Source organism: Protopterus annectens, chromosome 3.part1, assembly GCF_019279795.1.
Source record: "Protopterus annectens isolate FY-2018-M chromosome 3.part1, PAN1.0, whole genome shotgun sequence".
Lineage (NCBI taxonomy): Eukaryota > Metazoa > Chordata > Ceratodontiformes > Protopteridae > Protopterus > Protopterus annectens.
The window spans coordinates 1,238,437,832-1,238,455,795 of NC_056732.1; the positions used below are offsets into that span (position 1 = coordinate 1,238,437,832).

General features: G+C 41.0%; 1 protein-coding gene across 2 annotated transcripts in view; it reads right to left on the minus strand.

Annotated features, from left to right (window-relative positions):
- SYT12 (synaptotagmin 12) overlaps positions 1 to 17,964 on the minus strand; it is a 1,960,217-nt gene that overhangs the window by 822,990 nt on the left and 1,119,263 nt on the right. The window lies entirely within an intron of this gene.

The window sequence follows — 17,964 nt, forward strand, 5'->3', positions numbered from 1 at the left end:
AGTGGGACTGAGGTCCCCACCCATGGGCAGTCATCACTGCACCTTCACAGCCCAGAAGGTGGCTGTGTAGGAGGGACAGGCTCACCCTCTAGTTGCGCCACTCAGCCCTCAAGCAGGCATAGGCAGTCTCGAATCTCCCTGTTGAGCTCCCTACGCACCACGGCCCAGACCGTACCACGGGTGACAGGTTCCTGTCCACTCCCACTCCCGGGGGGGCCGAGCCTCATTCCCTGCAGTGGTTCCACCCAAAGGTGGTGCAGGGCCAATGGACAAGGAGGTCCCAAGCTGGGCCTCAGATGTGCTGGTGCCCGGTGCCATAGCCAGCTGAGGTCAGACAGGTGGGTCCGCTGGGGCCGACCTTCCCATACGAGCAATGTTGTAGTATGTTTAAGGCAGATATGGGTTAGTAATAGTCAACAGCATTCACAATTAGTTATAACAGCATGCATAGGTATTCCCATTACCCAGGGCACCAGATATAACATAGTTGCAGAACAGGCAGAACACATGCATATATGGGTAAACAGCGGCCATTACAACAACATGCAGGTTTCATTGATGGCAACAGGCCACAAATATGGGTGGATTTTAACATGGCACATGCATAGAAACAGATGTGAATATTTATAAACCAATAGGACATATTTCCCAACAAAGATTTGGAGTGTAGACATACCAAATGAGTTGTGTTTGCACATATGGTAGGGGTGAGAGAGAGATACTTCAATTAACAACTAATACATCCTTGTAGTTTTCACAACATTCGTAGTCACTACAGTGGTCTGTCCCTTACATGTATTATTACACTACCCAATGGCATTATATTGTACAATGGTATGTTTGTAGATTAGTATGTACGGGACCTGTATCTTATGTACAGGCTTGACAAGATGCAGGTGTTAATGCAGCATGTTTTGAGACTGCTCTCATACACTTTGGGTGAGATGCTGGGATGGCAGGTATGTTTGCATGTACATTCTCTGACTGTGTACAAGTCTGACTATCAGTTATATGTCATTAACAGCTGCCTACATTTCTTGGATCTTCACACTAATTTGTCAGGGGAACAGGGCAAAAAGCAGGTGATTTATATGTCATTAACAGCTGCCTACATTTCTTGGATCCTCACACTAATTTGTCAGGGGAACAGGGCAAAAAGCAGGTGATGTGGGCCATTTATCAGGACATACTGGGCAGATTGGAACAGTTGAGCGGTATGAATATGCATACCACTCTCTATTTAAGCATTCTAGCAAAATCTGTACAGTTGTTAAGTGTAAATATGCATACAGCTTTCTCTCTGAACATTCTAACAAACTGTGTGCAGTTGTGTGGAATGATTATGCATACAACTTACTAGCGCTCCTGGGATCCAAAGCTCCGCTGTGTGTGACAAAAGCATTACAGTTAACATCGCTGTACACTATGCTATCAGGCAATTGTTGTGAGGCTTTGCAATGTATTTTGTGTAATATGACTAAAATGTTTGCACTTCTGACATTGTTATACAGCACTTCATACACATTGTATCTGCATACCACAGTGTGGGTAACACTGCTTACTACAAAAGTACTATTTAATAACTGCAACAGTACAACAACATATGCCTGCAGAGTAAACAGAAGCAATGCAGGGGTTACACCTTTATTCACAGCATATTACACTATTCTGTATACTGGTACAACACTTTCTCAGGCTCTTACATTTATTTGTTATGACAGTATGTGCAGGCTATTTACTAACCTGACTCTAGACGCATCCTTTGCAGCCTAGCATCATAGACTTGCTGGTTCGCAGCACGCTCATCTGCAGCTGTCAGGGAAGTACGGTGATATTTAGCCATACCTATCCATAGTATACACAAGCTAGGAAATTAATAACTACATAGTGGAAGGAATACTTACTCAGTTCTGAGGCATTCTGCATCTGCCTTGCTTCCTGGATCCACTGTTCCAGGACATCCCCCCTCCACCACTTCAGGTCTGCACAGTGGTGCCTGACCTGCTCACCAGTCTGGGGGATACCTGTGGCACTAGTGAGGTCACGGGCGAGACTGTCCCAGGCCTCCATTTTGTACTGCGAGCCCTGGTACTGGCCCTGCAGTAGTCTCCTGTCATGGTGCTTTACCAGGAGACATACCATGAATTTGGACTCCTGGATGCCCCAGCGCTGTGCTCTAAAGCGAGTGCCTTCTCCCACTCCAGCCATTCTGCTTGCAGGAGGAATGCTACAACCAGTTATGACCATATTCCCACCTCTTTGGTTTAAGTAGGGCCAGATTCCCGCACTTTTCCATAACTGGCTGGTTTTGAAAAGGCTAAACTGTGAGCACACATGCTTACTTCAGGTTGGCACTGCTTAAAGAGGTGTACCTGTGAGAATATTGTACTGGCTTCCCTACACATTACTTACAATTACTTAGTTGGGCTGTGTAGCGGATAGCATTGCTTATTGGTTATCTAGCATTATATTTGACTTTTTGTCAACTATGTCTTACTCATTACAGGCTATATATGTGTCTGGTATCTGTCATTCATGTGTAGATACACTGTATGGGGTCCTGGGGACTTCTAAACCTTATTACAGTGACACCTCAACTCTATGTTTACTGCAGTACTCCAATTCACAAATTTATGGTCTGTGGCAGGTTATAGAACATTACACTGTAGATAGATTCAGTTCACATATTTGATTTGTTTCCCTGTTGTAAGGATTAGTTTACTTATACCTCCTTTATATGTACTGCTATCATGGCATAGTGGTTTACTATGACTGTGATGTACAAGGTCCTGCATGCCTAGGCCCATAATTGCATACCTATAGTTCCCCCACCTGCCCCTCCTCTACAGCACTCATCCTTACTGTGGGTGCAGGTGGGGTATAAACACACAACTACACACTGCCCACTCTCCGTGTGTCGGGACACATGTTGTACATTGTGTCGACCCATGGGTTATCAGGCTTGCACCACCTACTGGTCCGTGTATGTCTACAACCTGGTTTGATGAATCATTACAGGGACTGACTCCAATGATCAGTAATTTTTGGGGTGTCCCACAAGGGACATTGATGTCTTTGTTTCAAGATTAGACCTGGCAGGTCTCTCCCACTGGTAGTATCCTGCCGGTAGTCTGGGAAGCAGTGGTGTGTTTACTTTTATTGTGTGTCTGTAGGTCTCACCGGCCTAGCTGGGGGGAGGGGTTGATGCTACGTGTTACACGTTTGTTGATTGGACCCCTCACCCCCATATGCACGGCCTGTGAACATATGTAATTCGTAACTGCTGTATCATATCCTAGCTATATACATGTGTATAGTTACAGTCACATAAATATATATATATATCTATATATATATCTATATATATATATATATATATATATATATATATATATACATACATTACTACATATGGATATATCTGTATATGTATGCATACATGTATATATTTATATATTGCTGTTTATATATATCTAACTACATATGGGTCTATGGGTGTCTGCATATGTGTATATCTATATGTGGGTATGTATATGTATTCTGTCTCTGTATGTATACATTTGTACTATGGAGAGGGAGATGTATATCTCTATGTTGCTATGGGTAGATATACACACACATACCTCTATATACATAGATCTACATCTGGTTATTCTGTTCCTTGCCATGTAGATTACACTTTGCTGCAGTGGGACTCGTAGCGGGTGTGGCTGCTCGTTGGGCGACGCCTCTGCCCAATGAACACTGTTACTTACATCCCTGGGGCTGTCCATATAGACCCACATCAGCCAACACCTGCACGCCTAGACCCATAAATAGCTACCCATAGTTCCCCCACCCGCACCTCTTCTACAGCACCCATCCTTACTCTGGATCATGGTCGGGTCTTAACACACCACTACAAGCTGCCCACTCTCCACGTCACAGGACCCATGTCATACATTGTCTCAAACCATGGGTCACCAGGCTTTCCCACCCTTGTATTCCGGGTATGTACACACCCTGGCCAGAATGGTCATCACATCAGCTTCCTTCCATAATATGTACATTTTTGGGGTGTCCTGCAAGGGACGCTCCTGTCTGTGTTCCAAGATTAGATTTCACGGGTGCACTGTGTACCCCCCCAGTTGTATCCTGCCTGTGGTCTGGGGAGCAGTGGACTATTTATATTGTTTGCAAGTTTGAGTGCATGTTTCCTGTGTCCAGCTGGGGGGGTGGAAGGTCATGTTACGTGTTTCATGTTTCTTGCTTGGGCCCCTCACTTCCATTGGCATAGCCTGTGAACATATGTCATTCTTGTGTGCTGTTTCCTATCATAGCTGTATATCTGTGAATATCTACGCACACACACACACACACACACACACACACACACATATATATATATATATATATATATATATATATATACATATAAATAAATATATCTATATATATATATATATATATATATACGTATATGTATATGTCTGCAACTATATATATATATATATATATATATATATATATATATATATATATATATATATTTATATTCATTTTATATATATATTTATATATATATATATATATATATATATATATATATATGAGAGAGAAAGATATATATATATATATATATATATATATATATATATATATATATATGTGTGTGTGTGTCTGTAAAGCAATGCATACCCCGCGCAAACCCACTTACTGGTGTTTATATATGCTTAAACCTGCTTACTTGTGCCTTATTCATTATGACACTGAAACTTCACTCCAGTTCACTTTTAATTGTTATTATGCAGGTTGTACAGTGGACAGATGTCGAAATATGTTCATATACAGATTACCGATGGAAAATGGTATGTACTGCAGTGGGATTCGGAACGGGAATGTCTGTTCGTTAGGCAGATTCTCTAACCAATAAACTATTGCTGTGCTGCTTCATTTGCATATATACCCATATACCATTGACTCTTAGTTCCCCAAACACCCACCCCAACACTTCACTAACACAGCAGTCATCCATTCTCCAGTTGGATATGCAGTGTATCCACACCACTACACACTGGCCACTCCCTACTCCTGCAGACCCATCCCATTGGTTGACTCACTCCACGTATCCTCAGAAATCCCATACTTTTAGTCCACAGACATTGGTGACATAAGCGACCAATAGGACACTATTCACAATTTTTGGGTTGTCCCACATGGGACACACATCTTCATTTAAAGATTAGACTCTATACTTCATTACATCCTTACTCCCATTAACATGACACTACAATAAATTAATAAGTATGACTATGTGGTAATGCACACGTTACACATGAGACCTAATTATGTACGAGTTAGGCATAATTATTTTACAAATAGACCAGTTTAGTGATTGGCGTTGCCGTAGCAGTCAGATCACAGGAATGATTCCATGTGTGAGAAAGTCCTCACATTTGAATTTTTGAGCACTGCACTGACTTCGGACATTGTACACACTTCTGCGTTTTAGCAGTTTCGTCCCTTCCCTCTTATGCACAACCTATTATTCTATCTACTGTTGTGGTTTGTAAAGGCACTTTCATGTTATTTATGTCTGCAAATGGAATGACTGTGTTACAGGGAATGTACTTCTACATATAGGTGTATGCATGTGTGTATGCATATATACTTATAATGAACTCGCTGACCTCCATGAGGCGGTCCAATTAGAACCAGCCCATCCAACCCTGACATGCCTGGATCCATAATTTCATACCCATAGTTCCTCCACCACACCCGAGTTTGACATACATGCATACCATCCATTGTCCAGTTGCTATTGCAGCCATGAAACACCTCCACACATTGCCCTCTCCTGAGCATTAGGGGCCCTACACATATGTTGTCCCACCCCATGTATTATCAGGCTCTCCCACCATTTAGTCCTTGAACATACCTGCACTTGCTTGTGCAATGGTCGGAGGTCCAATCATCCTATCAATTTTTGGGTAGTCCCGCCAGGGACTACCCTCTGATTGTTTGTAAAGTGGACTTAGCAGACTGACAGTGTTACTCCCACTGGTAGTATCCTGCCTGTGGTGTGAGTAGCAGTGCTTTGCTCACTCCTGCACAGCTTGATATGACATACGCTGACAGCACTATAAAATACTGGAGTTGCTGTTGATTCCCTTCTCATTTCTTTTGTATGCTTTATTGTTATGACATTCATTCTTTATATATATATATATATATAGCAGCCAAAACACAATCTGCTAACTGCCTGCTCACAGAGTCAGCTAGTCAAGGAGCACACGATGAATAAAAAAACAATTTATTTCACAAATCCAAAGGTTGAGCGCTTTCACTCACTCGACTGTGAGTTTCATCAGAACAATTCATTCAAAACAACACATACACTAAATAGTAAAAAAAGGCGCCAAAACGCCACAGGGCTTGTTAATTAGCCTATTAACAGACGATTAATATCTTAACTAAAAAAACCTTTCTTAATAAGGAAGTTATATTGTAATTGTTATAAAAACTGATTAATATACAGTTCAATATGCATAACATCAATCCATAGATGCACTTTGTAAAAACTGTAATAGTTCATAGTAACTTTTCAAAAACATGAACAATAACTACCCAAAGCTAAAGTATGATTCTAAAAATCTAAATGTATATAACTACCATACCAATTGTGAAAAATTATATAAAATAACTGTAAAAAATACATATCAATGTTCATGCACATGTAAAGCTCTAGGAATTTAACTGAAGATTAGTTCAGCATAAGTAGGGGTTTAATAGTAAGAAAATCATTAAGCCCAGGTTCATTGGTGGCATTTGTAAAAATCTGCCACCACAATTCTCTAAAGGCCAAATAGTTTTTAGAATTACCACCCCTAGGGTTGTTTCTGATGGTTTCAAGTATACCAAATTTGAAAGAATGTTCAGGACCACTATTTAAAATATGTCTATATAAGGCATTCTTAGTGTCCAACTTCCTAATAGAATACAAATGGGAGTATATCCTCTGCCTCAGTTGCCTCTCTGTTTTTCCTATATAAAAATATTGGCACACTGAGCAAATAGCCATGTAAACTAACATTGTCGTTCTACAATTCCCTTTAGCAAAATAAATTCTGGATTTACATATATTCTTAAGACACACATCTTTGCATTCTAATATATAACCACATTGGTTACAGGTTTCGCATTTAGTAGTATGGGAGGTCTCAAGATGTCTACCAATACCTACATGTTCAAAGAAGTATTTGAGATTCTTACCCATTTTACTAACAAATAACGGTTCCTGTCCCACAATATTTCCAACCTCCTGTATGGATGTAATTATGTACCAGTTGTTACGTACAATATTTCTCAACTCTTGGCTATATGGGTTGTGTTCAACAATTAATGCCCTATTAAAATTGGGCCTGCTAACTTTATGGATGGTAGTAAAATTACTATCCAATTTGGTGTTCAACCCTAACAATGGGGTGTATTTAGTTCCTCTAAGTTGGTAAACATAGGAACAAACATCACTCAACATATGCTGATCATAGCCCCTCTCAATAAAGAGGCTGGTGACGTATTTTAATTCATCAATAGTGTCCTGATCTCTTGAAGTCATTCGTAAAACCCTAATACATTGGCCTTTAAAGATGTTCCTTTTAAGTCTATAGGGGTGATAGCTATTATAATCCAAGTACGAATTAGAAAAAGTGGCTTTTCTATATACAGATGATTTAAAACCTTCATCATCGATGGAAATATAGGTGTCTAAATATGGGACTCCAATGGTGTTACAAGAATGAGTGAATTTTAAATAGTCACAACTACTATTGACATGTTCCATGAAGGTGTCAAACGTGCTTCTGTTACCATTCCACACCATATAGATGTCATCAAGGTAACAAGAATAGTAAAGCACGTTTGCATAATGGACGTTGTTAAAAATATTGTTCTCCTCCCAGTCAAGCATAACCAAATTGGCGAAGATGGGTGCACAAGCGGCACCCATCGCAACGCCTTTGGTTTGTCGGAATATTTCCCCCTCAAAAAAGAAATAATTGTATTCCAATACTATGCTCATTAATTCAGCCAGGATAGAAATATCATCCCAGCAGAATCCAGAATGTTTGCTTAGACTCCTAGTAAAGGCTTCTAAGCCTTCCTCCATAGGGATGCTACTAAACAGGTCCACAACATCTATAGAACAAAAAAGTAGATTCTTAGTGTCAATTGTTATAGGGAAGTTCTTTAAGAACTCCCATGAATCTTTAACAAGATGTTTGACCTTACTATAAATAAATTTCAGCTTCGTGTCAATTACTTCACCTATGGGAAAAGTTTTGGATTTACTACCAGATATTATTGGTCTGAATGGGGGATTAATATGATCCTTATGTACCTTCGGGATTCCTACAATAGTGGCCAGGAGTGGATGTTTGACCACCATATACTTGTATTGGTCCTCTGTAATCCTCTGTTCCAACATATATTCTTCCAAAAACATGTCTATTCTACGATACATAATATTCACTTCATTAATAGAAGCCTCAGTGTAGTTACCAGACAAGTGTAGGATATTGTTCATAGCAGAATTATACATATGGGTGTCAAAAATGACAATCCCTCCACCTTTGTCTGGTTTCATAATTCTATGGCTACAGTCCGAACATAACTCATTCAAAATGGAAGCTTCATCATCAGTCAGATTAGAAAAAACCTTATTTTTCTTCTTTGTGCGATTAGTTTTATGAAACTTGTAAATGTCATTAATAACCTTATTTTCAAAATTTGAAATGCATGTGATGTTATGTGGAATAAAAGTGCTCTTTTTATAGAGTCTAGTGCAGTGAACATCACTATCAACATCATTAGAGGTAATAGCATCATTACTATTGGAGTCAGAACTATTAAAAGTGATGGCCAGATTCAATTTTCTAGTATACTTCTTGACCTCAAATATTGTGTCCACTACCCTAAAAGGTGGGGTAGGTATAAATTTTAGTCCCTTAGAAAAAAGACTAAAATGAGAGGTATTTAATCTCACATTACTATAATTATAAATTTTAAAATTCCTGTATTCATTAATAACATTGTCGGTGGTCATTATGTCAGTATTATTTATGGACATGTCCTGATCAATAAAACCATTCTTAGCAAATGGGAGGTCTATTATTTCTTTCTCCCGTTGCCCACTTGCCTCCAATTTCTGTGAGACCTGTTTGCCTGATGTACTAAAAAACCCTGCTCTTGATTGTTAGAAAAAGAATCTTGTTCAGACCTGTCATTTAAAGGCGTATAACGCCCATATTGCTTATTGGTTCCCCACTTATACACAGTGTGTCTATAATAGTGTTCTTTATCCCTCTGCATTTTTTTGAACTTGCGTTCATAAGCTTTTTTAGCTCTATCCTCGGCTAATGAATATTGTTTCTGATATAAATTCTCCCATTGTGGGAAAGCTAAATCCTTTAATATAGATTGATTGAGTTTCTCTACTTCAACAATCATACTACATAATTTAATGTCATTATATTTGATTAATTTCTTCATAAAATCAAATCCAAAGCAGTCAAACATATCGTTGAAATCATTTTCGACTTCAGTCGTAATGTCAATGCCTAAAGGCACCTTAAAAAATCTCAAGCCCATCGGCACAATTCTAGATGTAATACAATAGTTCAAGTAAGCATTGTCCAGTTTCAAGGCATTAATTGTATTAAGTCCTCTCCCAAAGGAATAAATAACGTCTCTCAACGTGCCTTTTTGTCCATTATTACAAAAACTGTGTGCATGAATACGGTTGTCATCAAATTTACAGTCAGCCAAAAGGAAGTCCTGCAAAACTCTGTTGTCAACAATATTCCCTTTAGTAGCTTGACCACAATTATTAGCATTTTTGTTGTTGTTACAAACAGAGCTTTTGAAGCGACTTGACTCACCCGTAGCTGTAGCATATGTACAATTGCTTTTCGGTTTCGTACCAACCCGTTTTGCTTCCTCAGCGTAATTGCTGAAAGAAAAGTCAAAGGTGAAGTCCACCGCATCAGGTCTCGTATTGTCGACCGTGGCCATAGATTCCGGTAAGTCAATGTCGCCTCTCGAGTTCCCCATCAAGCCTTGGCCGTTAGGTATCCCCGGTGAGGAAGTAGGTATAACTTCCGCCTGTCCGTTCGTCAAACTGTGCGTGTCAGCAACTTCATCCAGCAAAAATCGAGGGTTAACCATCCCTGCGTCCTGGTTGAACCCAGGTAATTTATGTACAAAAACGCTGTCGGTGTTTTTCACACTAATAGACAATTGTCCAACAAGCTCCATAATCTTGGTGACCTCCCCACGCAAGGTAGCCAGTTCTTTACGAAGACAAGTAAGCTCCTTACCATGGTCGGGTGAGGCACCGCTAGACAAACTGTGAGATGAACTCATAACAACAACGGAATCACTGCAGATTGTACCACAACCAGTACGCGAACCAATTCAGCAGCCAAAACACAATCTGCTAACTGCCTGCTCACAGAGTCAGCTAGTCAAGGAGCACACGATGAATAAAAAAACAATTTATTTCACAAATCCAAAGGTTGAGCGCTTTCACTCACTCGACTGTGAGTTTCATCAGAACAATTCATTCAAAACAACACATACACTAAATAGTAAAAAAAGGCGCCAAAACGCCACAGGGCTTGTTAATTAGCCTATTAACAAACCTATTAATGCTTAAACCTGCTTACTTGTGCCTTATTCATTATGACACTGAAACTTCACTCCAGTTCACTTTTAATTGTTATTATGCAGGTTGTACAGTGGACAGATGTCGAAATATGTTCATATACAGATTACCGATGGAAAATGGTATGTACTGCAGTGGGATTCGGAACGGGAATGTCTGTTCGTTAGGCAGATTCTCTAACCAATAAACTATTGCTGTGCTGCTTCATTTGCATATATACCCATATACCATTGACTCTTAGTTCCCCAAACACCCACCCCAACACTTCACTAACACAGCAGTCATCCATTCTCCAGTTGGATATGCAGTGTATCCACACCACTACACACTGGCCACTCCCTACTCCTGCAGACCCATCCCATTGGTTGACTCACTCCACGTATCCTCAGAAATCCCATACTTTTAGTCCACAGACATTGGTGACATAAGCGACCAATAGGACACTATTCACAATTTTTGGGTTGTCCCACATGGGACACACATCTTCATTTAAAGATTAGACTCTATACTTCATTACATCCTTACTCCCATTAACATGACACTACAATAAATTAATAAGTATGACTATGTGGTAATGCACACGTTACACATGAGACCTAATTATGTACGAGTTAGGCATAATTATTTTACAAATAGACCAGTTTAGTGATTGGCGTTGCCGTAGCAGTCAGATCACAGGAATGATTCCATGTGTGAGAAAGTCCTCACATTTGAATTTTTGAGCACTGCACTGACTTCGACATTGTACACACTTCTGCGTTTTAGCAGTTTCGTCCCTTCCCTCTTATGCACAACCTATTATTCTATCTACTGTTGTGGTTTGCAAAGGCACTTTCATGTTATTTATGTCTGCAAATGGAATGACTGTGTTACAGGGAATGTACTTCTACATATAGGTGTATGCATGTGTGTATGCATATATACTTATAATGAACTCGCTGACCTCCATGAGGCGGTCCAATTAGAACCAGCCCATCCAACCCTGACATGCCTGGATCCATAATTTCATACCCATAGTTCCTCCACCACACCCGAGTTTGACATACATGCATACCATCCATTGTCCAGTTGCTATTGCAGCCATGAAACACCTCCACACATTGCCCTCTCCTGAGCATTAGGGGCCCTACACATATGTTGTCCCACCCCATGTATTATCAGGCTCTCCCACCATTTAGTCCTTGAACATACCTGCACTTGCTTGTGCAATGGTCGGAGGTCCAATCATCCTATCAATTTTTGGGTAGTCCCACCATGGACTACCCTCTGATTGTTTGTAAAGTGGACTTAGCAGACTGACAGTGTTACTCCCACTGGTAGTATCCTGCCTGTGGTGTGAGTAGCAGTGCTTTGCTCACTCCTGCACAGCTTGATATGACATACGCTGACAGCACTATAAAATACTGGAGTTGCTGTTGATTCCCTTCTCATTCCTTTTGTATGCTTTATTGTTATGACATTCATTCTTTATATATATATATATATATATATATATATATATATATATATATATATATATATATATATATATATAGGTTCATAGGTAGGTACTAAGCTATTGACCCTAGGGCCTATATAAGCCTAGCCAAACAGTACCCTGACTTTTGCCACCCAAGAAGATTATTTTCCTATACCCCTGTCAAGCAGAGCCACAGAAGTGATCCCCGGGAAGAATTTTCTATCTCCCATCCAATCATCAAAATTTTTCTTGAAGAGTGCTAATGAGGAGCTTTGTTTGATATAGATAGGTAGTTTATTCCAGAGTATGGGAAATCTCTGAGACAGAAATCTATCCCTCCAGCATGTTCTGTTTAATGTGGTGACAAGGTTTAGGTCCCTAGAGCATGTAGCTCGGAGGGATGGGGATTTCTTTACATGGAGCATGTCCAACAGCTTAGGGTTTGACATAGCTTTGTATGTTAGGCAGTGATCACCTCTGAGTAGGCAATATGTGACAGAGTAAAGCTGGAGTTTTTTGAGATGGTCTGCATAGGGCATCTGTTTGAGGCCGGTAATCCTCTTTGTGAGGTATTTCTGTGGCCTTTCCAGTTGCTGTAGATGTCTTGTGAGGTACATACCAAAAGGGGCACTGTACTGTACAATGGGTCTAATGAGTGATGAGTAGAGGGGAACAATGGCCTCTTTTTTCCTGGATGAGAAACCTTTTGTGATGAGTTGTGCCATGTAGAAGGATTTCCTGACTACTGTGGCGATGTGATTATCAAAGGAGAGACTACTGTCCACCTGTGTCCCAAGGTCTCTTATCACACTTTCAGTGTTAAGTAGACTACCACCTATGTGGTAGTTCATGGGTACAGAGTTTTTACCAAAAGGGATGACAACGCACTTTTGGCATTGAGCTTGAGGCCATGGCTTTGACACCAGGCACCTGTCTCAGTGAGGCCCTTTTGTAGGATGTCCACATCGTTAGGAGATTTGATTATGGCTCCTTGTTTGCAGTCATCTGCGAACATTGCTAGTCAAAGACCTTCTGTGTTAGCCTGTACTTCAGAGACGTAGATACCAAACAGGAGAGGACCTAGGACTGAACCTTGTGGTACTCCACTTGTCACTGGTCTGAAGTTAGATTTAGAGTCTGCTACTTTCACAGTGTGTGTTCGGTCAGTGAGCCAGTTGGCAACCCATCTTGTGACATAGGGATTTATACCTAGTTTAGTGAGTTTGTCTATATTTCCAGAGTGGGGGATGGTGTTGAAAGCCTTGGCAAGATCTAGATAGGCTGTGGTACCACCTTACCCTCATCTACAGCTTTGGTGACTGCTTCAAAGATGTCTATCAGGTTTAGGAGAAATGATCTGCCTTTTACAAACCCGAAAACTGTAGGGTCCAAAGTTTGGAGATTACCAATGTCATTGTTTATAAGTTCCATGATGATACACTCCTTAGCCTTGCAGACCAGGTTCGTCAGGCTAATGGGGTGGTAGGTTCCGGGGTCCGTGGTGGCTCCCCCTTTGTGGAGTGGGATAACTGTTGCTGTGCACCATTCAGTGGGCACAAAGCCTGAGGTGAGGCTAGGATTGAACATGGTACTTAGGTGGGGTGTCAGTTTGTTCTGTAGTTCATGTAGAATGCAGCCTGGGATGTTGTCAGGTCCCATGGATGCTGTGTTCTTGGCTTTGGAGAGTATGTTTTTACCTGTGCAGCCATGATTAAAGGTACTTTGCATTCTTCCAGTATAGAGATGGGTCCTTTAGGGGATGAGAGAGGGGTAAAGTTAGCACTGAACCTATCTGCTAGGATGTTGGCAATATCAGTTGGTTCTGTATATTTAGTGCCATTGTGCTGTAACTCAGAGCAGATCTCAGTGTTGCCATTGAGATTCTTGACATAGCTATAGAATGCTTTGTGGTTGTCTTTAGAATCAGTGGCGATTTTGTTTTTGTAACTAGCTTTGGAGGATTTTATGAGGGATCTCAGCTTCTTACTGAGGCTGACCACAGAGTTCCTCCAATCATGGGATTTTCCTCTTTTTTGCAACAATATCTTTCTTCTGTTGTAGAGTTTGTTTATAGCAGGGGACCACCAGATTGGCTTCCTTTTTTTGGAGGATAGCATCTTGGTTCTGTTAGGGATTGTACGATCCATGCACTCGTGTAAGTGCTTATAAAGTGCAATTGTATAGGATTCAGTAGTCGTATCTCTATTGTCCATCAGCATGGGTGTCGTGAAGTTTGCCACTTCTGTCTTAAGAAGAGTGAAGTTGGCTTTGGAGAAATTTTTTACGGTGGTTTCCCTAATGGGGGGTGGGGCTGGGATGTGGATGTCTAGGGTGATTTGTTTGTGGTCGGAACTGACCAACAAGGAATTGACCTCTGGTGTGGAACACCGGTTGCTCATGTTAGTAATGACCAGGTCTAGGATATTGCTGCCCCTGGTGGGGGTGTGGATAAGTTGATCCAAGGCACTGGAATTTATGAATTCCAGAAAACGTTGAGCACAAGAGTTGTTTTCCCAGTTAATGGTGGGGTAGTTGAAATCGCCCATTATTAGGGTGTTAGATTGTACCCTAATATTTTCCAGTGTATCAAGAAATGAGGAGTGGGAATCCTGGGACATGGTGGGGGATCTTTAGCAAGCTAAAATTTGCATTGCGATCTGGCCCAGAATTAGTTGCACTTTGGATAATCTCAGATGCATTATGCTGAGCAACTAGCCTGGAGGTGTGGGTATCCTTAATGAATACGGACACGCCTCTGCCTTTAGTGTTTCAGTCCAAGTTAGGTGGCCGAAAGGTGTGGTATGAATTATAGCCTGGTAATGCAGGGGTGCTCTCTGGAGCCTTGAACCAGGTCTCTGTCACTGCACAGATGTCGATGTTCTCCATTTTAAGGAGTGCCTCGAGTGAGTGCATTTTGAGGTTTAGACTTCTAGCATTGAGTAGCATTACCCTCAGATTTTGCTTGCTTGTACCTGTTACGGTGGTGAATTTGTCATTTGAATCTTGCCTAAAAAAGGCACTATAGGGGTGGCAAGAGCCTTAGCCAGTATCCGTAATCCCAAGGTCGACATGTGCAGACCATCTCTGGCAAAGCATCGTGGTTTGTCGATCATGTCATCCCAGGCAGACAGATACTAGATCCCCTTAGAATGACACCAGAAGCTTAGCCAATTGTTGAAGTCAATAATTTTGTCCTTGTACTGTGGTATAATTCTGGGTGATGGCAGGATGCTACTTAGGGCTAGGGTCATACCTGCCTTGGCTACAAGATCAGAAAGCTCCTCCATGTCTCTTTTCATGTAGTCCAGGGAGGTATGTCTCAGGTCATTCACACCAACATGGACAATAACAGAGTCATATTTGTACTTGCTGTGGAGTGACCTGAGTGCATGCGTTATGTGGCGGATCCTGGCACCTGACAGGCAGCTGACAGTGACTTTCTCCTTGTTTAGCCTGGCGAGTGGAACATCAGTGTGCCTGACTATAGAGTCACCTATGACTAGAGTGTTAGGTACGTTGTTATGCCTTATGGGCTGTGGTTGAGTGGCACACTGAGTTTGTGGGCTATGTGTCATTTTGGTTGTGTTGGGGGATGGAGGTTGCTTACGTTTCTGTTTTGGAGGTCCCTGTTGCTTGAGTAGATTTTTTTTGAGAGCCTCCATGAATGTAGGTGTGTGTTTTATGTTTCTATGTGTGTGTTTTGGTGGTGTAGGTTTTGAGGGACTATGTGTTGTGTGTGGTGTGGTGCAAGTGATTACCTTCTCCTCTTAACTGTCTAGTCCAGTCTTGGGTGAAGAGAGCTTTGCTCCCAGTTTGGTTATAAAACTGCATCTCTCACAGGTTGTAGTGTTGGGTGGTAGGAGGAGAGGGTTGCCTGTGTCCATGAGGCAATTGCTGCATTGCCCCAAGATGCCCAGATTCATCAGGTATACAGGAGAAAACACCGGGAGCTGACCCTTAGACATGCCTGGATAGGTACTTATTTATTAAGTACTAAAAACTGTTTTCCTCTAGACAAGTGAGGAAAGTTGAGTGCTGTAGTAATTTGTAGCTTATATAGTGCTTACAATGAGTTCTGAACAAGTGCTGAGCTCAAAGAAACAGATTTGAGTGCTGAAACTAGAAAACTGGCTAGTTCTAAGAAACAAAATTAAGCTAGAAAATTCCCTCCAACACAGAAAGACTTGGGGGTCAGAAGCTTACAAACAGTCCTGGATACAGCAAATCTGTATCTGGAGTAGACAATTTATAGGAAAGGCAGGAAACAAGCTTAGAACATTTTTTTTTGTAAAGTGGAAAGGGAAAAGGAGGAGCAGAAGCTAACTGGGTTGGCCTTCTCAAATGTTCTCCCTGGAATAGGTAGAATGAGGTAATGACACTAGACAGGGAGGAGTGTCCCAGATCAAATTTACAGTAGAGGTGGGCAACTGCAAAGCCACCAAGTATACTGGCCTTGGCTAAGCTATGATGACCTGGGACATGTGCTCAGACACACAGCCTCTACTAACAAACAACTAGGCCCAAAACACAAGCCTGAGTATTAATAATGCTACACTACCAACACTACTTGGATAGAAAAAACTGCAGAAATGTTTAAACAGATAAAGGATCAAGGAAACTTTAGAGAATGCTTTTAAATGCAAACAAGTTATATAATATACTTCTAGCAGGAAATCAGAACAAACAAACCCAAACAGATGCTTAACAATTGTAGAAAATTCTACTTAATACCTTACACACAGTGAGTAAAATAAAAGTGCTATAAATAACTCAGAAATAAGCAAAAAACAGAATACTTAATGTTATATATCTCAGATTCGTTAGCTCAGAGCCCTTCCTCCAACTTCCTCCGATTAGCTCAGTGTACATATTATATTATGTATATTATATATATCTGTTCATACTTATATACATTTCCTATGCTGGGCACTGCATACACCTGTGCAAGCGCACTCATACTTGCTTACTGGTACTTATATATGTTTACTGCTGCTTATCTGTGCTTACACCTGCTTACTAGTGCCTTATTCATTATGACAGTACCACTTTGATTGAATGAAATTTTGTTAAACATTTCATGCGGTACTCCAGTTCACATTTACATGTTATTATGTAAGGTTTTACAGCAAAACGACATTCATTCCACATGGAAAATGATATGTGCTATAGTTGGACTTGAACCGCGAATGCCTGTTTGTTAGGCGGATGCTCTAACCACTAGACTATTGACATTAATGCTGATTCTGCATGTTTTTCTCTATTTGAATGATTTTGATGTGTAAGCTACGCTCAGCAGGAGGCAGCGACAGGCAAACACGTTGAGCTTCACTTACACTTTCGATATTGAAGCAATACAAATGTAAAATAGGTACACGGTGTATCTAATTGTGAAAGTTCTAGGGACGGGGCTCACCTTCTGCTACGTGCTTGTGTGTTTACTACTTTGATTTTATTTCAGTGTTAGTGGACACTCTTGTATGCTTAACATACATTTCAGTATCCACGGACACTGAATTGCTTACTATTAGAGGCGGGCTCTAATAGTAAGCATACTAGGTTGTGCAACTGTGGGGGCATGTTTCTGCCTCCGTAGAGCATTTGAACACGCCCCCTGCACTTGCACACGTTCCCTGTGCATGTCGAGGGTGCGGCAGCATGCCCTCATAAATATTCATATGGCGCTGCTGCACCATCTGTAATGGGGACGCTCAGCGCAAGGCTAAAATCGTCCTTGCACCGAGCTTCATGAATCCCGAGGAGTAAGTTAAAGAACAGATAGTTACAGGAATAAAGTAGCAATAGT